At 39.0% G+C, this 24,293-nt stretch overlaps 2 long non-coding RNA genes across 2 annotated transcripts in view; both read right to left on the bottom strand.

The window, feature by feature from the left end:
* The window catches only part of LOC149092479 (uncharacterized), a 101,628-nt gene that overhangs the window by 72,476 nt on the left and 4,859 nt on the right, over window positions 1–24,293 (bottom strand). The window lies entirely within an intron of this gene.
* Window positions 9,288–10,513, bottom strand: LOC149092481 (uncharacterized). The gene is made up of 2 exons (XR_016196256.1): window positions 10,313–10,513; window positions 9,288–9,438 (listed from the first exon to the last, which is right to left on the bottom strand). It is a non-coding gene; the product is annotated as an uncharacterized LOC149092481 (long non-coding RNA).

Below are 24,293 nucleotides of genomic sequence, written 5' to 3' on the forward strand. Positions count from 1 at the left end.
TTTAGAAAATACTAAATATAATAAGACATTCATTATTAATAACCACTACAACTTTTATAATTACTATTATAAGTCTAATACTATTTGTAATCATTAAATTTAAGACAATATCTAAGAAAATTATCATAAGACATGAAACAGCCATAACATCAAGTAATTCAACACCAGAAGAGCAACCACTCCCCGAAACTCATTCACCATTAGAAACCATACCACAACTGTACCCTACATTTTCCGCCTGAGGACAGGCTAATCTCTTTAGGATGGGGAAGTAATATATCCATCAGCACTCACCCACACTTAAACACAACACCAAAGCCACGATCGCACTAGCAACTACTCATAAACAAATCGGCCACTTATAAAAAAATCGCCCAAGCGTCCGCTTAGAAACAATCATCCGATCATCCACTCATATAAACAAGTCGCACTCCAACGCATCGAGCCCTTTCTCGTGGGAACTGCATATTCAGCATATTTGGCAGCGATCAGGCCACTCACTTCACCAAAATCACGCCACCATCGATACACATTTCTAGCTATATAAGACAAACAAATTTTCAATCAGCAGTTCAGTTTCAATTCAGCTCTAAGACCACTCTTACATCGCGTAAGAATAATTGTACTCTGTTATAAGTTTTATTTAAGAAATAAATATTTTTTTTATTTAAACTATATAATATATATATATATATATATATATATATATATATATATATATATATATATCTATATATATATATCTATATATATATATGTATATATATATATATATATATCTATATATATATATATATATATATATCTATATCTATATATATAGTTATCGTTTTTTAGTGATAAACTCGATATGCGCGCGATATATATGGACATTTTAAAGAAAAGTTGAAGTCTCTAGCTCTTATATCTTCTGAGATCGACGCGTTCATACATACGGACGGACGGACGGACGGACGGACGGACAGACAGACGGACAGGGCCAAATCGACTCAGCTTGTCGCCCTGGGGTCTGTGGGGTCTTGTGGGGTCTGCCACGCCTCCTTCTGCCTGTTACATACATTTCAACAAAACCATTATACCCTGATTTCCCATTTTCAATGGGTTCAGGGTATAAAAAGGCCGAGCAAGCTGATTAAAGAAAGAACGCAAACATATTTGAAAAACAAATCAGAGGCTGGGCACAAAAAGTGCAAGCCAAATAAATCACCTGAAAAGTCAGAGGCTGGGCACAAAAAAGAAAAATAACATATAAATCAATACATATATATAAGTTAACAATTAGTTAATTAATACTAAAAAGATTTCATGCGTATTTAATATAGATGATTTACAATTAAGTATTTAAGTTGACAATTAACTTGGTCACACTTTTTTTTGGAGTTTGGCTCCTTTTTCGGTTCCTGTTCGCCTTCTTTTTTAGTTGGAGTCGTATATTCTTTGTAATCAGTATTTATTTGACGCATCGGAAGTTTCAATAAAACTTATGTTCATCTAAAATATTTATGAATATATGATCTATGCAATAACATAAGTATTAATTTGCTTTCCGCGAAATTTAAAGGAAATATGCTGTCACTTTCTGTTGCACGCACACGTACTCCAGAAGCCGGTATGTGAAAGATATGCGCATTGAGGGCACCGATAAGGGAGACAGTCATCTCCCCACCATAATCTTCGTACAGAAGTGCGATCCCAGGAAACACACTCATAACATCTCCACCGTCATCCCCCTACGAGGAGTCAGAGCCGGCAGGAGAAACATATACAATTAATTTATACATATAAGCAAAAAAAGGGCAAGCTAAAACAGATCGGTAGAATGGTGGAAATTAAACCATTTCTGTGAGCGAGCATAGAAAAATCGTTGTGGCGCAATGAGTGGGAGAAGTGGCTGCGGTCATTAAATATCTACGTAGACACAGAAGAAATTTCGCCAGTAGTCAAAAAGCGAAACAAATTACTCCATCTAGGGGGACCACAGCTACAAGAGGTAGTGTACAGTCTTCCAGGTGCGTTGGTGCCATACCATGCGAACATCGAAAATGACGTATTTACTCTACTGGTGGATAAATTGAATGAATACTTTTCACCGCAACGTAATGCAGCTTTCGAGAGACACATGTTTCGCAGCATGACGCCTCGTTAAGGTGAGTGCTTTGCCGAGTTCTTGTTGCATCTAAGACAACAAGCCAGCAAGTGCTCGTTCGGAACAGCCAAGATTGAAATCCAGGAGATCTGCATTGCTGATAAAATAATTGATGCCTGGTGTGTGGCCGGTGTGGAGCAGAAGACCATGATGAACGGAATATGGCATGCCCGGCAAGGAAATCGAAATGTAATAAGTGTTCCCGGTTCGGACATTATGCTCGTATGTGCAAAACCACATTAAAGAGGCAGCGTAGCACACCATATGAGTATCAACGCAAGCGACCGCGCACCTCGCATTCCCACGAGCACGCCGTCGATGTGGAAGAGACTAAAAGTCAGGGGGGACGGGGTTGGTCAAACTGTTTTAAAGTGATTAGCGAACCAGCAGGAGAAGAAACCTAGTTGCCTGGTTGGGCGATCCCAGCTGCAAATGATCATTGACTCAGGATCGCAGTACAACCTGATAAGCCACGGCGATTGGCTGCGATTGAACTTCGGCTACTCAGTTCAAAGCTTATGCGTCGGACGAGACGCTGAGAGTGGTTAACGTCTTTGAAGCCCCGATTAGAGTTCAAGAAAGACCAGAGATGATTGATCGAAAATGGAAGACAGTCGTCACTGGGTCGAGACACAGCCGTGCAACTCAAGGTCCTAAAACTTGGTTTAGACGTAAATAGAGTGGAAGCTCACACACGTTTTCCCAAACGGAAAGCATCACCTATGAGACTGGCCATTGACCACAATGTGAGACTACTGCAGCAGCCAATGCGCAAATTCGCGACTGCGTTAGAGGATCAAATCGAAGAAAGGATAAACCAGGCTGTGCAGCAAGATATAATAGAGCCAGTTCGTGGACCGAGCCCATGGATTTCGCCAGTGGTAGTTGCATTTAAAGGGAGCAGAGAAATAAGGCCAACATTCGATATGTTTATGACCAAGCTTCGAGAGGCAAAATACTTTTCTAGGCTGGATCTGAGAAATGCCTATCACCAATTGGAGCTCGACGAACTACATTTATTACACACAAGGGACTATTTCGTTACAAAAGACTATTCTTATTATTATCTATTAACTCGGCCCCAGGAATATTCCAGAGGCAGCTGGAAGAATTGCTACATTCGAATGGGGCGACAAGGAGCAACGAGCTTTCGATTTCTTGAAGAAGCAAGTCGTCGAGGTAACAAATCTGTCATATTTTAATAAAAATTGTTGAACGTGTCTCATAGCCGATGCAAGCCCTGTGGCATTGGGAGCTGTTCTAGTGCAGATTGATGACAGCAACGTGCATCATATCGTATCGTTCGCCAGTAAAAGCCTAACTGACGTGGAGAAAAGATATTCACAAACGGAGAAAGAAAGTTTGGCACTAGTGTGGGCAGTGGAGAAATTCTACTACTACTTAGACTGGATTTTCATCTGATAACAGACCATAAGCCTTTAGAATCCATCTTCAAACCAACTTCGAAACAACCGGCACGGATCGAACGCTGGTTGCTACGCCTGCAAGTTTACCAATTTCGGGTCATTTATAAAGCCGGAAAAGAAAATATCGTAGATTCCGTGTCGCGACTTTGCCAAATAACTAAAGCGGAAGCTTTTGATTGGCAAGATGAACAGAATTTCTTTCAAATTGTAGAAAAAGGGGTACCGGAGCCTTTGGTATCGGAAATCATGGACAAAAGTATGCAGGACGAGGAAATAATTGATACAATCACCTGCATTAGCACCAACTCATGGGAGGCAAACGCATCCAGTCCATATTATCCATTCCGATGGGAGTTATCGGCAGTTCGCAACGTACCTTTACGCGGAACGAAAATAGTCATACCAACAATGCTACGATCTCAAGCGCTCGAGCTAGCCCGCGAGGGTCATCCGGGCGGATCTGCTATGAAACGCCTCAAGTACCGGAGCGTGGAGCCGGCGCGCAGAACAATCGGTTGAAGATGAAGCTCAAAAATATTGGAGGGATGTGGAGACCCGTACCAAGAGAGCTTTCAGTGGAAGACGATCCACACACAGAAAGCTCCGCGGCACAAGCCACGGAATGAGCTTTCGTATGCGAGCTTTATTATTGTTGTTACTTTTGTTCCTTTTGCTACTTCTATTCTTCTTGCCAGCGAGCGTGGCTAATCATTGCAAACGACACGTGAATAAATAAATATTACTTTGCAAATTAAATAACCGATAACTGTGTTTAATTAAACTCGGGTAAACACGGGTTAATTCACTATCTATATACATTCACTATTTATATAATTCACTATCTATATACATATATATATATATATATATATATATATATACAGCTGCGAAAAATAAAATAGCACCACTTGCATATTCAGAGTTTGAGGAGTTCTCCTGGAGACATTTATCAATGTATTGATGTAATTTTTTCACTCAGATAAGCAGAAATTAATTAGTTATTACGGCAAAAAAGAATTATTACAAAAATATTCATAGTTTTTATATAATTCAAAAAATTCTCAAATAAGTCGAAAAAATGCCGAAAAAAATAATAGCACCACTACTACTTTTCGAGTGAAAACCTGTATTTTTAGCAGAGTTACATATCTTCAAAAGCACTTATTGATGAGATTTGTTGTTTATATATCTATTTTAATTAAAAAATTTACAAAATTTGTAAAAATTTTCAAAAAATGGGTCATGGAAAGTATTGCACCCCCGAACAACGCAATCTAATCAAAAAGTTGATTTCGGGTCGAAATTTTCACAGGAAAGTTGGTCGTTTGATGGGTTATTCACATAAAAAGATCCACCATGCATTAATCCATAAAAAAAATGGTGAAAAATGCGGACAGCGTTGAGTTCTGACCTAGCAACAGATGACTTGACTCATTCGCGTGAGTAAAAAAGATCCTTTTAAGTCGGCTACTCAACTGAAAAAGGACCTAAACATATCAGCAATAGACCAAACAATACGGAAATACTTAAAACATTACGATTTAAATGCTTTCCGTTCAAGAAAAGTACCATATTTGAATAGAAAACACATTTCTAAACGGATGGCATTGGCAAAGGATCACAAATATTGGTCTGCGCAGGAATAGAGCAACATTCTTTGGCTTGATGAAAGTAAGATGATAATGTTTGGTGGAAAGGGATCACGGTCCAACGTTAGAAGTCCACAGAACTTGCAATTCAACCCTAGACGTGCAACAAAAAACATTAAAGGTGGAGGATCAAATGTAAGGGTATGGTGTTGCTTTTTGTACTATGGTGTAGGCCCAATTCATTGGATCAAAACCATAACTGACCGACATGTTTATGTTGATATATTGGAATAAGTGATGCTGGATACAATATACCACTAAAATGGGTCTTCCAGCAAGACAATGACCCCAAAAACACCGGAAGGAAAGCGAAGGAATGGTTCCAGGAGAACTCAATCGACTAACCTGCACAGCCGGCGGACCTAAATCTAATCGAAAATTTGTGGGCAGATGACAGAAAATAGTTTCTGAATGTAATACAAGCAATACAAAAAGTTTTGGGAAGTCGCTTAGGAGTCCTGAGCTAAAATTCCCTTTAAACGATGTCAGGACTTGGTTGAATCCATGTCTGGGCGTTGAGCAGCCCTAATTGCTAACAAAGGCAAATCAAATAAATGCTAAACTTAAGGGAGTATATTTATTTTCATTTGTCATTAACTATAAATTAAAAGTTTTTACTCATTTTAATTTTTTAAATAATTTTTAGCGCGAAATGAAAAAGTGGTGCTATTATTTTTTTCGGCATTTTTTCGGCTTTTTTGAGAATTTTTGTAATTATATAAAAACTATGAATATTTTTGTGACAATTCTTTTTTGTCGTAATAGCTAATTCATTTCTGCTTATCTGAGTGAAAAAATTACATCAATACATTGATAAATGTGTCCAGGAGAACTCCTCAAACTCTGAATATGCAAGTGGTGCTATTTTATTTTTCGCAGCTGTATATATATATATATATATATATATATATGTATATAGATAGTGAATTATATAAATAGTGAATGTATATAGATAGTGAATTAACCCGTGTTTACCCGAGTTTAATTAAACACAGTTATCGGTTATTTAATTTGCAAAGTAATATTTATTTATTCACGTGTCGTTTGCAATGATTAGCCACGCTCGCTGGCAAGAAGAATAGAAGTAGCAAAAGGAACAAAAGTAACAACAATAATAAAGCTCGCATACGAAAGCTCATTCCGTGGCTTGTGCCGCGGAGCTTTCTGTGTGTGGATCGTCTTCCACTGAAAGCTCTCTTGGTACGGGTCTCCACATCCCTCCAATATTTTTGAGCTTCATCTTCAACCGATTGTTCTGCGCGCCGGCTCCACGCTCCGGTACTTGAGGCGTTTCATAGCAGATCCGCCCGGATGACCCTCGCGGGCTAGCTCGAGCGCTTGAGATCGTAGCATTGTTGGTATGACTATTTTCGTTCCGCGTAAAGGTACGTTGCGAACTGCCGATAACTCCCATCGGAATGGATAATATGGACTGGATGCGTTTGCCTCCCATGAGTTGGTGCTAATGCAGGTGATTGTATCAATTATTTCCTCGTCCTGCATACTTTTGTCCATGATTTCCGATACCAAAGGCTCCGGTACCCCTTTTTCTACAATTTGAAAGAAATTCTGTTCATCTTGCCAATCAAAAGCTTCCGCTTTAGTTATTTGGCAAAGTCGCGACACGGAATCTACGATATTTTCTTTTCCGGCTTTATAAATGGCCCGAAATTGGTAAACTTGCAGGCGTAGCAACCAGCGTTCGATCCGTGCCGGTTGTTTCGAAGTTGGTTTGAAGATGGATTCTAAAGGCTTATGGTCTGTTATCAGATGAAAATCCAGTCTAAGTAGTAGTAGAATTTCTCCACTGCCCACACTAGTGCCAAACTTTCTTTCTCCGTTTGTGAATATCTTTTCTCCACGTCAGTTAGGCTTTTACTGGCGAACGATACGATATGATGCACGTTGCTGTCATCAATCTGCACTAGAACAGCTCCCAATGCCACAGGGCTTGCATCGGCTATGAGACACGTTCAACAATTTTTATTAAAATATGACAGATTTGTTACCTCGACGACTTGCTTCTTCAAGAAATCGAAAGCTCGTTGCTCCTTGTCGCCCCATTCGAATGTAGCAATTCTTCCAGCTGCCTCTGGAATATTCCTGGGGCCGAGTTAATAGATAATAATAAGAATAGTCTTTTGTAACGAAATAGTCCCTTGTGTGTAATAAATGTAGTTCGTCGAGCTCCAATTGGTGATAGGCATTTCTCAGATCCAGCCTAGAAAAGTATTTTGCCTCTCGAAGCTTGGTCATAAACATATCGAATGTTGGCCTTATTTCTCTGCTCCCTTTAAATGCAACTACCACTGGCGAAATCCATGGGCTCGGTCCACGAACTGGCTCTATTATATCTTGCTGCACAGCCTGGTTTATCCTTTCTTCGATTTGATCCTCTAACGCAGTCGCGAATTTGCGCATTGGCTGCTGCAGTAGTCTCACATTGTGGTCAATGGCCAGTCTCATAGGTGATGCTTTCCGTTTGGGAAAACGTGTGTGAGCTTCCACTCTATTTACGTCTAAACCAAGTTTTAGGACCTTGAGTTGCACGGCTGTGTCTCGACCCAGTGACGACTGTCTTCCATTTTCGATCAATCATCTCTGGTCTTTCTTGAACTCTAATCGGGGCTTCAAAGACGTTAACCACTCTCAGCGTCTCGTCCGACGCATAAGCTTTGAACTGAGTAGCCGAAGTTCAATCGCAGCCAATCGCCGTGGCTTATCAGGTTGTACTGCGATCCTGAGTCAATGATCATTTGCAGCTGGGATCGCCCAACCAGGCAACTAGGTTTCTTCTCCTGCTGGTTCGCTAATCACTTTAAAACAGTTTGACCAACCCCGTCCCCCCTGACTTTTAGTCTCTTCCACATCGACGGCGTGCTCGTGGGAATGCGAGGTGCGCGGTCGCTTGCGTTGATACTCATATGGTGTGCTACGCTGCCTCTTTAATGTGGTTTTGCACATACGAGCATAATGTCCGAACCGGGAACACTTATTACATTTCGATTTCCTTGCCGGGCATGCCATATTCCGTTCATCATGGTCTTCTGCTCCACACCGGCCACACACCAGGCATCAATTATTTTATCAGCAATGCAGATCTCCTGGATTTCAATCTTGGCTGTTCCGAACGAGCACTTGCTGGCTTGTTGTCTTAGATGCAACAAGAACTCGGCAAAGCACTCACCTTAACGAGGCGTCATGCTGCGAAACATGTGTCTCTCGAAAGCTGCATTACGTTGCGGTGAAAAGTATTCATTCAATTTATCCACCAGTAGAGTAAATACGTCATTTTCGATGTTCGCATGGTATGGCACCAACGCACCTGGAAGACTGTACACTACCTCTTGTAGCTGTGGTCCCCCTAGATGGAGTAATTTGTTTCGCTTTTTGACTACTGGCGAAATTTCTTCTGTGTCTACGTAGATATTTAATGACCGCAGCCACTTCTCCCACTCATTGCGCCACAACGATTTTTCTATGCTCGCTCACAGAAATGGTTTAATTTCCACCATTCTACCGATCTGTTTTAGCTTGCCCTTTTTTTGCTTATATGTATAAATTAATTGTATATGTTTCTCCTGCCGGCTCTGACTCCTCGTAGGGGGATGACGGTGGAGATGTTATGAGTGTGTTTCCTGGGATCGCACTTCTGTACGAAGATTATGGTGGGGAGATGACTGTCTCCCTTATCGGTGCCCTCAATGCGCATATCTTTCACATACCGGCTTCTGGAGTACGTGTGCGTGCAACAGAAAGTGACAGCATATTTCCTTTAAATTTCGCGGAAAGCAAATTAATACTTATGTTATTGCATAGATCATATATTCATAAATATTTTAGATGAACATAAGTTTTATTGAAACTTCCGATGCGTCAAATAAATACTGATTACAAAGAATATACGACTCCAACTAAAAAAGAAGGCGAACAGGAACCGAAAAAGGAGCCAAACTCCAAAAAAAAGTGTGACCAAGTTAATTGTCAACTTAAATACTTAATTGTAAATCATCTATATTAAATACGCATGAAATCTTTTTAGTATTAATTAACTAATTGTTAACTTATATATATGTATTGATTTATATGTTATTTTTCTTTTTTGTGCCCAGCCTCTGACTTTTCAGGTGATTTATTTGGCTTGCACTTTTTGTGCCCAGCCTCTGATTTGTTTTTCAAATATGTTTGCGTTCTTTCTTTAATCAGCTTGCTCGGCCTTTTTATACCCTGAACCCATTGAAAATGGGAAATCAGGGTATAATGGTTTTGTTGAAATGTATGTAACAGGCAGAAGGAGGCGTGGCAGACCCCACAAGACCCCACAGACCCCAGGGCGACAAGCTGAGTCGATTTGGCCCTGTCCGTCTGTCTGTCCGTCCGTCCGTCCGTCCGTCCGTCCGTCCGTCCGTATGTATGAACGCGTCGATCTCAGAAGATATAAGAGCTAGAGACTTCAACTTTTCTTTAAAATGTCCATATATATCGCGCGCATATCGAGTTTATCACTAAAAAACGATAACTCATTCCGATATTTTTTATCGATAAAAAACCTTATCGAAAGTCAGTTAAAAAATTATATCTCCTACATCATTATAGCTAGAGTGTCCAAATTTTAAATATATATTAAGACGTATTTTATACAATTTCGGTTTTTGTTAAAATTTACCCCCCACCTCTAAATCCACCCCCTCATCCTCATCTTTGTAAAAGTCGTATATCAAATACTAAAAAACCTGTGCTTCGGTATACACATACATTTAAACATTATGATTACTTTATGAAAGTTTCATTACGATCGTACGTCTAGAAATGAGATTATTCAACAAATAAGTTTTCCAAATATTGCCAACACTGCAGCGCAACCCAAGCGCAATCGCCTGTATATGTGAGTGTGTGTGTGTGTGTATGCGTGTGTTTGTTTGTATGTGTATGTGTGTGCGTGTGTTTGTTTGTATGCGTGTGTGTGTGCGTGTATTTTAATGGATGCGTGTGTGTGTGCGTGTGTGTTTGCTAATTATTATTGAAATATCAGTTGCTTGTAGGGTTCAGGGGATCTCGTAGTCGAGCAGTCTCGACTAGAGCTTTCTTACTTGTTTTTTTGCCTTGCTCAGCTGTTTTTTCTCTTTTTTTGGCTTGTCTTAGATACGCCTTTGCGCTGTCTCAACTCAGCCTACGTATGCACGTATTATTAATGATTTTGATAATTTTTATTTTATTTTATTTTTTTATTTTTGTTAAACCTTGAACCCATTGAAAATGGGAAATCAGGGTATAATGGTTGAACGAATACACTTGACTATGATGGTGTTTAGTTTCGTATTGATCTTTATTCTTCTGAGCCCGGGCTTATATACCCAAACTCAAGCATATTTTCAACCCTTAAATCTAGTGTATATGTTGCTGAGTGTGTAAGACTCCGCGTTGGTCTATTAGCTATTCTTATCCTATCGCTGAGCTTGTAAGGCTCAGCGCTCGTCTATTACGTTATCTTGTCGCTACGGGTCAGAGTCGTATTTTATTTCTAGTTTGACAGTTCACACTTTCACATGTATCTATTTTATGTATGCCATCTGTCGAGTACATAGATTGTATATTCCCATTCTTATCATATTTCTATGTTCGTGCATGTTCATGAACAATGGTTTTGTTAAAAAGTATGTAACAGGCAGAATGAGGCGTGGCAGACCCCACAAAGACTATATATTCTTGTTCAGGGCGACGAGCTGAGTTGATTTGGCCCTATCTGTCTGTCTGTCTGTCTGTCCGTCCGTCCGTCCGTATGTCCGTATGTATGAACGCGTCGATTTCAGAAGATATAAGAGCTAGAACTTCAACTTTTTTTTAAAAATGTCCGTATATATCACGCGCATATCGAGTTTATCACTAAAAAACGATAACTCATTCCGATACTTTTTTATCGATAAAAAACCTTATCGAAGATCACTTAAATAATTATATCTCCTACATCTTTCAAGCTAGAATCTCCAAATTGAAAATGTATATTAAGACGCATGTCATACAATTTTGGTTTTTGTTAAAATTTACCCCGCACCCCTAAATCCACCCCCTCACCCTCATCTTTGTAAAAGTCGTATATCAAATACTAGAGACTTGTGCTTCGGTATACACATACATTTTAACATTATGATTACGTTCTGAAAGTTTCATTACGATCGTACGTCTAGAAATTAAATTATTCAACAAATAAGTTCTCATAATATCGCCAACACTGCATCGCAACCCAAGCGCAATTGGCTGTATATGTATGTGTATGTATGTATGTATGTGAGTGTGTGTGTGCGCGTGTGTTTGTTTGTATGTGTATGTGTGTGCGTGTGTTTGTTTGTATGCGTGTGTGTGTGTGCGTGTGCGTGTGTGTGTGCTAACTATTATTGAAATATCAGTTGCTTGTAGGGTTCAGGGGATCTCGTAGTCGAGCAGTCTCGACTAGAGCTTTCTTTCTTGTTGGATTTCAATTTAATTACGATTGTTGACGGTAAGTGGTGGCTCTGTCGGCAAAGGCGCCGGTTCAATTTGTTTTTGTTATTTTGACAAACATGGCTTGGATGCGAGTTCAAATCCCGCCGAAAACTCTTTTTTGTAAATGGCAAATTTTGTTATTTTAGCTTCTTTTATATTTTTTAAATATTTAAATTTTACTTTTAAATTTTATAACAAGTAAGAACGTTGCAGTCGGGCGCTACCGACTGCGGAATACTCATTCACAGTCCCTTTGTAAATTTAATTTAATTAAAAAAAATTAGTACAAAATAATTATGCTTTTTGATTATATTGTAGCTTTTGGTAATTTTTATCGAGTAATCGATAGTTATTATATTGATCGTGCACTTTTTGAGTACAAATGTATGGTAATTTTCGTTGATAGCTTTCGGTCACACCTATTGCAGATTCTTTAGCGTTTGCTTACATTACAAATGCGCGCTTTTTAGCATTCTAAGAATTGCGATTGATTTCTGGATTTTCTAGCTGTTATTGTAGTTTTGTCAGATGACGCTCTGTTATTAGCTTATTGTATTTTAGCTACCAAATTGTCAAGCAAAACGATAGCGTGGGCGCTAAAGGCGTCGGAAGTTATGTTACGGCGACGGAGGTTCAAATCCCCTTCAATGTTGTGTATTTTTTTCATACATATTTCGTTTTTTATAAAATAGATACTTATTTTATTCTTTTTTCTAATTGAAAAATTTTATAAGTTTAAATTTGTTTCTTCTTAAAAAACCCTCATATATGTATGTACGCATATATGCATGTATATGTATGTACATAAGTCTGCACGCATATGTAGCATCAAGCATTACAGCCTTTCTTAAGCACGCAATGTAATGCAAATTTATCATCCGCTACTCTGGCTCTTCTTTTCTATAATGCGTCATATCAAGAATCTCATTTTTGGATTTCATTTTAATTGCGTTTGTTGACAGTAGGCGGTAGCGCTGTCGGCAAAGGCGCCGGCTAAATTTGTGCTTGTTATTTTGACAAACATGGCTTGGGTGCGAGTTCAAATCCCGCGGAAAACTTTTTTTTGTAAATTGCAAATTTTGTTATTTTAGCTTCTTTTATATTTTTTAAATATTTAAATTTTATTTTTAAATTTTATAAAAATGTTTCCTTCCGTGTTATCAATGCCTATTAAGCCTATTTGTATATACATGTACATACATAGATAGCTCAAGCATATAAATGTCGCAATTTAATGCTACAAATGCCAATTGCCACGCCCCTAGTGGCCGTAGACACCTCATTTTTGGCCAGTTCTTAGAAAGAGCTAACGGTAACATATATGCGAAATTTGAATGCTTACGCTCAAAAAATGTGAAAATTACAGGGTATTTTTCGATATGCCACGCCCCCAAAGAGGCGTGACAATTATTTTTGGGGCATCGATAGAGGAGGTTACCAGTAACTCAACTATCCAAATTTGAAGCTTCTAGCTCTTAAACTGTAGGAGATATAAAGTTTTGCGGTTTGCCACGCCCCCTTTGGGCGGACATATATCCACTATAGCTTGTTGGACTTGGGAGGTCAACTCGCGTATATATACCAAATTTCAAGTCTGTAGCATCAATAGTACCTAAAATATAGCCAAATTTGAAAAATCACCATATCTTCACGTCCGATTTGCCACGCCCCTATTAGGCGTAGACATAAAATTTTTTCATCAGTCATTATAGAATTATAGCATTAGCTCACGTGCGAAATTTCAACGTTCTAGCTTTAGAACTTTAGGAGATACAGTTTTATCTGATTTGCCACGCCCCCAATGGGCGTAGATATATCCACTATAGCTTTTTGGACTTGGGGGGTCAACGCGGATCTACATACCAAATTTCAACTCTCTAGCTCTTCAACTAACATGATTTCTGGTATATCGGAAAATGCATTTTCCGATTTGCCCCGCCCCTAGTGGGCGGATCGGGAAAATTTTAACACTTTATAAATCGGAGTTATACACGAGTATGTGTTCCAAATTTCAAGTCTCTAGCTTCAATAGCGGCGAAATGAACTGCGTACATACGGACAGACGGACAGACGGACGGACGGACAGACGGACGGACAGCAAGACGGACATTGCACAAAACCAATATACTAATTCACTTCGTGAATGAGTATAAAAATGTTTCCCTCCGTGTTATCAATGCCTATTAAGCCAATTTGTATATGCATGTACATACATAGATAGCTCAAGCATATAAATGTCGCAATTTGATAATACAAATACCGAATGCCACGCCCCTAGTGGCAGTAGACACCTCATTTTTGGCCAGTTCTTAGAAAGAGCTAACGGTAACGTAAATGTGAAATTTGAATGCTTACGCTCAAAAAATGTGAAAATTACAGGGTATTTTTCGATATGCCACGCACCCAAAGAGGCGTGACAATTATTTTTGGGGCGTCTATAGAGGACGTTACCAGTAACTCAACTATTTGAAGCTTCTAGCTCTTAAACTGTAGGAGATATAAAATTTTGCGGCTTGCCACGCCCCCTTTGGGCGGACATATATCCACTAAAGCTTGTTGGACTTGGGAGGTCAACTCGCGTATATATACCAAATTTCAAGTCTCTAAAAGCCTAAAATATAGCCAAATTTGAAAAATCACTATATCTTCAGGTGCGATTTGCCACGCCCCTAGTAGGCGTAGACATAGTCATTATCAGTCATTATAGAATTATAGCATTAGCTCACATGTGAAAATTCAACGTTCTAGCTTTAGAACTTTAGGAGATACAGTTTTATCTGATTTGCCACAATATACTAATTCACTTCGTGAATGAGTATAACAAGAAGACAATCCCCAAATTGGAACTATGTGCAGCCCACATACTATGCAAACTATTAGATAAAGTTCAAGCATTAGTAGGAAAACACATCAAAACGCTACTAGCATGGAGCGATTCACAAATTGCGCTTGCTTGGATAAAAAACAAGCGTAGCAAAGATAAGTTTGTTAAAACTAGAGTAGACGAGATAAACAAAAGACTGCCGAGCGTCGAATGGAAATACGTCAAATCAGCAGACAACTCAGCAGATGTTGCCTCAAGAGGAATTGCCCCGGAACACTTAGCAGCATGCGAAATATGGTGAAAGGGCCTGAGTGGTTGACAAAACAACCACATCAGTGGCCACAACTTGAAGTGCCAGAAACTGTTATAGTAGCAACTATAACAACAAAAGAAAACTACCTGAGCCCACTACTGACAAAGTACTCATCAATAAATATGCTAATAAGTGTGATGGCTTACATATTACGATTTATTGCAAAATCAAGAGGAAAGAAGCATCAGCCGACACACCTAACAGTCGAAGAACTAAGGCAAGCCAAAACACTCATCATAAAATTGCAACAATAGCTTGATTTTGGGCAAGAGATAGATTTACTCAAAGCGAGGAAACCACTGGAAGCTAAGAGTAAATTACAAGCGCTCCAAAGTGCATTGGTGCCATATAATGTGAAGCACCCAATTGTAGTTGGAAAATCAGATCTTTCTTGGCTAATTATAAACAAAGCACATAAGGAAACCCTACATGGCGGACTGAAGCTTATGAGAAACCTCATTCAAAGGGAGTTCTGGATTGTCGGCTTACGCAACACGTTGAATAAATATCTACGCGAATGCGTTACCTGCATCAGGTACAAACAGGAAATGGCCAGTCAGTTAATGGGAAACTTACCAGTGTATCGAGTAACTGGCGAAGCGTAACTGGAAGCTGTCAGTGACTTATCATCAGATAAGTTTTTAGAAGCTCTACATCGATTTTTGGCAAGACGAGGCAAAAGTGAAAACATGTATTCAGACAACGGCACTAATTTTGTAGGTGCCGCTAGAATATTGGACAAGGAGCTGGTCGCGGCTATAAAAGAAAATAGCAGTATCGCACCAGTGCTGGAACGAGAAGGCATAAAATGGCACTTTATCCCGCCGGCAAGCCCCCACATGGGAGGAATATGGGAAGCTGGAATAAAATCCGTAAAACACCACCTTAAGCGAGTCATCGGCGATAACAGCTGCACGTTTGAGGAGTTTTCGACACTGCTATGTCACATTGAAGCAGTACTAAACTCACGACCTCTAGTTACCTTAAATAATGACACAGAGGGAGACGACATATTGACACCAGGTCATTTCATTGTTGGACGACCACTAATTGGAGCTCCAGAACACTTTGACGAGCATCGAAAAATCGGATCCTTGGATAGATGGAGGCACATGCAACGAATCAGAGCAGAGTTCTGGAGGAAATGGAAAGAGAAATACTTAGCATCACTGCAACAGCGAACCAAATGGCGGCAAGCAAATGTAAACCTCACAGAAGGCCAACTTGTCTTATTAAAACAAGAAAACACACATCCCGCTAGATGGCCTATGGGAAAAATTACCAAAACTACAAAAGGACTAGATGATGGTAGTCACAATAAAAACAAATATTGGTGAGGTTAAAAGATCAGTAAACAAGATATGTTTACTACCCACTAATGAAAAGGATAAGCAAAACGACTCTCCAAAAGAGCGAAGAAAAACACGATCGCCAAAGTCTGTGACCGGAAAAGCGACAATTTTAAATCTGCTAATGATGTTGCAGGTAGCAAGTACTACAATTATGCCTGCTATAAATACAGCCACCAAACTACAAATTCTGGATATGGATCCACAAACGGCAATGCTAAGGGACAACCTTGGAAAAGTGGAAGTCGTTTCATCAAGCTGGCAGATGCTGTTTCACTATGACATGCAAGCTTATTTCGAAGTACTGAAACAAGCTCATGAGTAAAACAAACATCATTTGCGAAAAATTGGGTGATTTCAACGTGAGCAACACAATAATGTTAAAAATGAAAAACATTAGAGAGAAAAACAAAATTAGCAACCAAACGGCCAACAGATCAAAACGGTTCATAATGTTCTTCGATATTGGCACTGCAAACAGACTGTAAGAAAACATGCAGACAATAATCAAAAACGAAAAGCGGCTAAATGATTGTCAGTAACCAAACATCCATAATCAATGCAACATCAAACCTTGTGCAAACCACCACAGAGGAAGTTAATAAAAACTTTGAAAAAGTTACAAGGCAAATAATCAAAATGGCAAGAAAGAAAGAGAACTTCTTCGTTTACAAAGAGTCCATAAAATTCTTTATGTTGATTAACCAAGTGAGAAGCTGGATTGAGGAAACCCAAGAACTCCAGTCAGCAGTAATTGCTCGAGTGACGGATATTAACTAAGGAAAAGTGCACCCATCGATAATCGAACCAAATAAGATGTTAGCCGAACTCAACAAAATCCAACAGAAAGTGCAGAGGAACCAACTTCTCCCTGGCAAAAACTCTTCAGTTTGTGTACAAACTAATGAAAGCGCAAGCTTTATTTAAAGACAACATGCTTGTCATAGACGCAAGGCTACCAATATACATAGATCAGCATGCCACTCTCTTCGAAGCAGAACCCATACCACTTGTATTGAAAGGAAGAAAGGTCATTCCGAGGACTAAAACGAAATTCCTTATCTTCAACACTGAGATAAACGCCCATTACTCAATGACTGAAATGGAAGTCAGTCAGTGCCGGCATGAGGACGAAACCACATACCTATGCGAAGGAAGTTGGGTGTGAGAAAATGCAGATGACGAAAGTTGTGAAATATCTCCCTTAAAACAGAACAAGAAGCAGCCGTCCAAGATGATGGAATACGGGAAGGACACGTTCGTCAAAAAACTCAATGGAAAAAACCGCTGGCTCTTTAAAGTGTTTGAGAAGAAGTCAGCCCACATCATATGCGGAAACTACGAGGACATGGTCCTGTTACCGAACCAAGGATAAACGAGCTATTCGCTGGATGCTCAGCCAGGATAGGTAAAATTACCATTATAACTCCACGGGACCTAGTATCTACAAATACTGCGAGATACTCTACACTCTTCCTTAAAATAATCGACCAGAACACCACATGGGATCCAACACCACTTCAACACATTGTCGTAAATAACTCAGTGGAACTACAACGGGTACAACAGAGTATTACGGATTCGCACCGTCATAAAGTACACATTGAGGATCTTCTCCTCCACACAATGAATGGACATATTTCTTTGGGACTAGTAATAATTGCCTTGTACCTAATTAAGATAAGAAACCAGAGACAGCAATTATTAGCTATCGCCTTCTCTGGCCCCCCGCAGAATGTTCATGAACATGCACGAACATAGAAATATGATAAGTATGGGAATATACAATCTATGTACTCGACAGATGGCATACATAAAATAGATACATGTGAAAGTGTGAACTGTCAAACTAGAAATAAAATACGACTCTGACCCGTAGCGACAAGATAACGTAATAGACGAGCGCTGAGCCTTACAAGCTCAGCGATAGGATAAGAATAGCTAATAGACCAACGCGGAGTCTTACACACTCAGCAACATATACACTAGATTTAAGGGTTGAAAATATGCTTGAGTTTGGGTATATAAGCCCGGGCTCAGAAGAATAAAGATCAATACGAAACTAAACACCATCATAGTCAAGTGTATTCGTTCAACCATTATACCCTGATTTCCCATTTTCAATGGGTTCAAGGTTTAACAAAAATAAAAAAATAAAATAAAATAAAAATTATCAAAATCATTAATAATACGTGCATACGTAGGCTGAGTTGAGACAGCGCAAAGGCGTATCTAAGACAAGCCAAAAAAAGAGAAAAAACAGCTGAGCAAGGCAAAAAAACAAGTAAGAAAGCTCTAGTCGAGACTGCTCGACTACGAGATCCCCTGAACCCTACAAGCAACTGATATTTCAATAATAATTAGCACACGCACTCATACAAACAAATACACGCACACACACACGCATGCGAGCAAACACACGCACGCACACACACATACAAACAAATACACGCATATACACACACTCACATATACAGGCGATGGGGCTTGGGTTGCGCTGCAGTGTTGGCAATATAATGAAAACTTATTTGTTGAATAATTTAATTTCTAGACGTACGATCGTAATGAAACTTTCAGAACGTAATCATGATGTTTAAATGTATGTGTATACCGAAGCACAAGTCTCTAGTATATAGTATATATACGACTTTTACAAAGATGAAGGTGAGGGGGTGGATTTAGGGGTGGGGGGTAAATTTTAACAAAAAACTAAATTGTATAAAATTCATCTTAATATACATTTTAAATTTGGAGATTCTAGCTTGAAAGATGTGGGAGATATAATTATTTAAGTAATCTTCGATAAGGTTTTTTATCGATAAAAAAGTATCGGAATGAGTTATCGTTTTTTAGTGATAAACTCGATATGCGCGTGATATATACGGACATTTTTAAAAAAAAGTTGAAGACTCTAGCTCTTATATCTTCTGAGATCGACGCGTTCAGACATACGGACATACGGACGGACGGACGGACGGACAGACAGACGGACAGGACCAAATCGACTCAGCTTGTCGCCCTGATCAAGAATATATATACTTTGTGGGGTCTGCCACGCCTCCTTCTGCCTGTTACATACTTTTAACAAAACCATTATACCCTGATTTCCCATTTTCAATGGGTTCAGGGTATAAAAATGAGATTCTTGTTATGACGCATTAAAGAAAAGAAGAGCCAGAGTAGCGGATGATAAATTCAAGAACAAAGCAAAAACAAATCAGTCTCATTTCAACGCTAGAGTATGCATTTATGTGTACATACATACACACATACAAATGAGCGCGTGCATAAGAAAGGCTGGAATGCTTGATGCTACATATGCGTGCAGACTTATGTGCATACATATACATGCATATATGCGTACATACATATATGAGGGCTATTTAAGAAGAAACAAATTTAAACTTACAACATTTTTCAATTAGAAAAAAGAATAAAATAAGTATCTATTTTATAAAAAACGAAATATGTATGAAAAAAATACACAACATTGAAGGGGCTTTGAACCTCCGCCGCTGTAACATAACTTGCGACGCCTCTATCAGCCACGCTATCGTTTCGCTTGACAATTTGGTAGCTAAAATACAGTAAGCTAATAACAGAGCGTCATCTGACGAAACTACAATAACAGCTAGAAAATCCAGAAATCAATCGCAATTCTTAAAATGCTAAGAAGCGCGCTTTTGTAATGTAAGCAAACGCTTATGAATCTACAATAGGTGTGACCGAAAGCTATCAACGAAAATTACCATACATTTGTACTCAAAAAGTGCACGATCAATATAATAATTATCGATTACTCGATAAAAATTACCAAAAGCTACAATATAATCAAAAAGCACAATTGTTTTGTACTACATTTTTTAAAAGCCAAATTAAATAAGAATAAATGCCCCTTTGTAAACATAGCATCATGTACACGGACTGTGAATGAGTATTCCGCAGTCGGTAGCGCCCGACTGCAACGTTCTTACTTGTTTTTTATTGAGTTTACTTTGCTTTTCGCTGCTAGCAAAGTGATTTTGTCTCCAACCTTTGTATACACCACCGCTTTTTCTAATGCGTCCCAAAATCCATGTGGACGTTTTGTAAAGCGCTCTAATTTTGGGCAATCAACAACAAAGGTAAAACCCATCCTTTTTGGGGTCCCATTGTAACCCAAGGGTTTTGACAGACTCGTCTTTGTTTATGATTATTTTTTCAGTTGAGTCGCCATCTTCAATTCCAGCAATGATTCTGTCATCATTTGATACCCATTTTCTTAGATTAGTGTTTCGTTGACTTTTTTAACATTTCCCAACATTATTAAGGGAAGCAAATCAACGCCAATGATTACATCGATTCTGCTGGGCTCGTTAAAATGTGGGTCTGAGTTCACAGCCCATCCAGTCTTTATTGACATCCATGTCAATTTTCTTGCTCGGTAGAGCTCTTTGCAGTTTTGGCATCACAAGTGCCTGTGCGGTGGTAACGAATTTGCTCGACATCCTTGGCTTGATTGTCAAGCAAACGCTGTTTTTTAGAATTTCAACATTTTGTGAAATTCCTTGAACTTCCACGTTCTTTTTGATTCTGCGCAGTTTTAGCTGTTGTGTAGCTTCCTCCGATATTAACGTTCTTTGCGAACGTCCATCGATGAGAGCTCTTAGCTGCTCTTATTTTGCGGACTTATTTTTGATCCGAATAAGTGCAGTTGCCAGCAACGTATCTTGTCCGTTGCTTTCTTTGAGACAATTGCTGCTGAAGATCTCGTTTTTATTCGCTTCCTCGTGAAGCAAATTGTTGTGTGATTTGGTGCAATACTTGCATGCCAAATCTCTTCTGCAATCTTTTATGCAATGGGCGCTTAGGCATTTAAAGCATAGAGCGTTTTTAGTTGCGAACTCTTTGCGTTTTTTAACTGGCTCTGCTTTAAATCTTGAGCACCTTGTGATGTCGTGGCTATCCAGTTTGCAAAAACGGAATCTTTTGTAGCTCGTTTTCTTCGTAAGCATCTGGACGGCCCTTTTCCGTACTGCGTCTATTGAATTATATAATTGATCAATAAACTCTAGTACATTTTTCAAGGATTGAATTTCTCTGGCCCTCTTTACATGTTGCTCGTACAGTTGTAGGACTTCTGTCGAGAATCTTCGTAGCAAAATCTGAGCGAATAGTACATCAGCATCGTTACCAATTTGGGATACATCCTTGGCTATGTAAATACACTCATTTGCTTTATCCAAGAATTGGCGGATCCTGCTTTCATCCTCGTTTTCCAGCAGTTCCATGTCCATTAACTGGTTAACGGCGTTTGCGAATATCTTACGCTTATTTTCATAGCGCTTACATATAAGTTCCCACGCCGAATTGTAGCTAGCAGACGATCCATTTAACAAATGGCTCACTACCATTTGGGCATCTCCTTTGAGGCATGATTTTAGGTAGTTCAGTTTCTTTGTGTCACTGATATCCTTCCTTTTGTGAATCATGTCGGAGAACAAATTGAAGAAACTTGGCCAGTCTTTTGGATCTCCATTAAATTGAGGAAGATCCGATTTTGGTAGCTCTGGAACGTCTTCTTTCATACTGTGAAAGACACTTAACTTTCTGTTAAGTTTCTTTGTCAATGTGTGGACTTTAACTTCCAAAGCGTCTATGCCATCGATTTCATGGGTGGGCTTATCATATTTCACCTCTAAATTTATAAGCGTTGACTGGACTTTGTTCCATAGGAACTCTAGGGTTTCTTTGCAGTCTAGAGTTTCCTCCTGGTTCTTGAGCTCTAGATTGGCATACACCTCTTCGATGTGCTGCTTTAATGCTAGAGCTCTTTTATCCACAAGTTCTACCATTATATCCATTGGGCTCACCTTTCTGCGTGAAAGCAATGCTTCCTGTTGAGGTTGTTTTTCCATTGATATTTCGGCTTGCATTTGCCAATTCATGCTAGTGGTTCGTCGGCATCTATATCGGGGTCGATGGCTTCGACCTTCATCAGCTCCTCTTTGTAGGTCCTGATTTTTTCCATTAATCCATCGTATATTTTCTGGGTAAAAGACGCATGATAGTTTGGGATACCGAGTTTAATTAGCGTCGAGTGATTGGTAGAGAATTCTTCTACCAACTTATCCACGACTGCTAGCGAATCCTTTTCAGCTATGGCTTTTAAAATGATGTCATACAAGTATGACTGCTTCTTTAGCATTTCAATAGCCTTTCCTGACATCATCTTGTTGCGGTTGCTGTAGTATTTGTATATTTGTGATTGATTTTCTTTTTGGCTTAACCCGTTAGAGGTATTTTTGTTTTGATCGCCTTGTTAATCTTGCTGTGCCTCTACTCACAGCGTGTTTTGGTAAACCAAAAGGAAAGCACTTCTTATTTTAAAAAATAATTTCCCGCTTTAATATACACTTGTTACAACTTTTGATATTTAGTAGTCTTGTGGTACGGATCGAAGAACCATGAACGAATACACTTGACCATGATGGTGTTTAGTTTCGTATTGATCTTTATTCTTCTGAGCCCCGGTTTATACACCCATAATATAATACCATAATATAATACACCAATAATATAATTTCAACCCTTAAATCTAATGTATCTATTGCTGAGTGTGTAAGGCTCAGCATTGGGCTATTACATATTCTTATCTTATCGCTGAGTGTGTAAGACTCCGCGTTGGTCTATTAGCTATTTTTATATCCTATCGCAGAGTTTGTAAGGCTCAGCGCTCGTCTCTTACGTTATCTTGTCGCTAAGGGTCAGAGTCGTATTTTATTTCTAGTTTGACAGTTCACACTTTCACATGTGGTATCTATTTTATGTATGCCATCTGTCGAGTACATAGATTGTATATTCCCATTCTTATCATATTTCTATGTTCGTGCATGTTCATGAACAATGGTTTTGTTAAAAAGTATGTAACAGGCAGAATTAGGCGTGGCAGACCCCACAAAGACTATATATTCTTGTTCAGGGCGACGAGCTGAGTTGATTTGGCCCTATCTGTCTGTCTGTCTGTCTGTCCGTCCGTCCGTCCGTATGTCCGTATGTCTGAACGCGTCGATCTCAGAAGATATAAGAGCTAGAGTCTTCAACTTTTTTTTTAATGTCCGTATATATCGCGCGCATATCGAGCTTATCACTAAAAAACTATAACTCATTCCGATACTTTTATCGATGAAACCTTATCGAAGATCAGTTATAAAATTATATCTCTCACATCTTTAAAGCTAGAGTCTCTAAATTTAATATGTATATTAAGATGCATTTATACAATTTCGGGTTTTGTTAAAATTTGCCCCCCACCCCTATATACACCTTTTCTCCTTCATATTTGTAAAACGTGTATTTTAAATTCTAGAGACATGCTTCGGAATATGCACACATTTAAATAATATGATTACGTTCTGAAAGTTTCATTACGATCGTACGTCTCGAATTTAAATTATTCAACAAATAAATTCTCATAATACTGCCAAGACTAAAAAACGATAACTCAAACCGATGTTTTTTTATCAATAAAAAACCCTTATCGAAAATCAGTTAAAAAATTATATCTACCACATCTCTTAAAGCTCGAGTCTCCAAATTTGAAATACATAATAAGACGTATTTTATACAATTTCGGTTGTTGTTAAAATTTGTCCCTTGCTCCTATATCCACCCCCTCACCATCATCTTTGGAAAAGTCGTATATCAAATACTAGAGACTTAAGCTTCGGTATACACATACATTTCAACATTATGCTTACGTTCTGAAAGTTCCATTACGATTGAACGTCTGAAAATTAAATTATTCAACAAATAAGTTCTCATAATATTGCCAACACTGCAGCGCAACTCAAGCGCAATCGCCTGTATATTTTTATGCCCTGAACCCATTGAAAATGGGAAATCAGGGTATAATGGTTTTGTTAAAAGTATGTAACAGGCAGAAGGAGGCGTGGCAGACCCCACAAAGTATATATATTCTTGATCAGGGCGACAAGCTGAGTCGATTTGGCCCTGTCCGTCTGTCTGTCCGTCCGTCCGTCCGTCCGTCCGTCCGTCCGTCCGTCCGTATGTATGAACGCGTCGATTTCAGAAGATATAAGAGCTAGAGACTTCAACTTTTTTTA

Source organism: Drosophila navojoa, chromosome 2 (assembly GCF_054131105.1).
Source record: "Drosophila navojoa isolate 15081-1374.11 chromosome 2, UAZ_NAV_1.0, whole genome shotgun sequence".
NCBI classification, from domain to species: domain Eukaryota; kingdom Metazoa; phylum Arthropoda; class Insecta; order Diptera; family Drosophilidae; genus Drosophila; species Drosophila navojoa.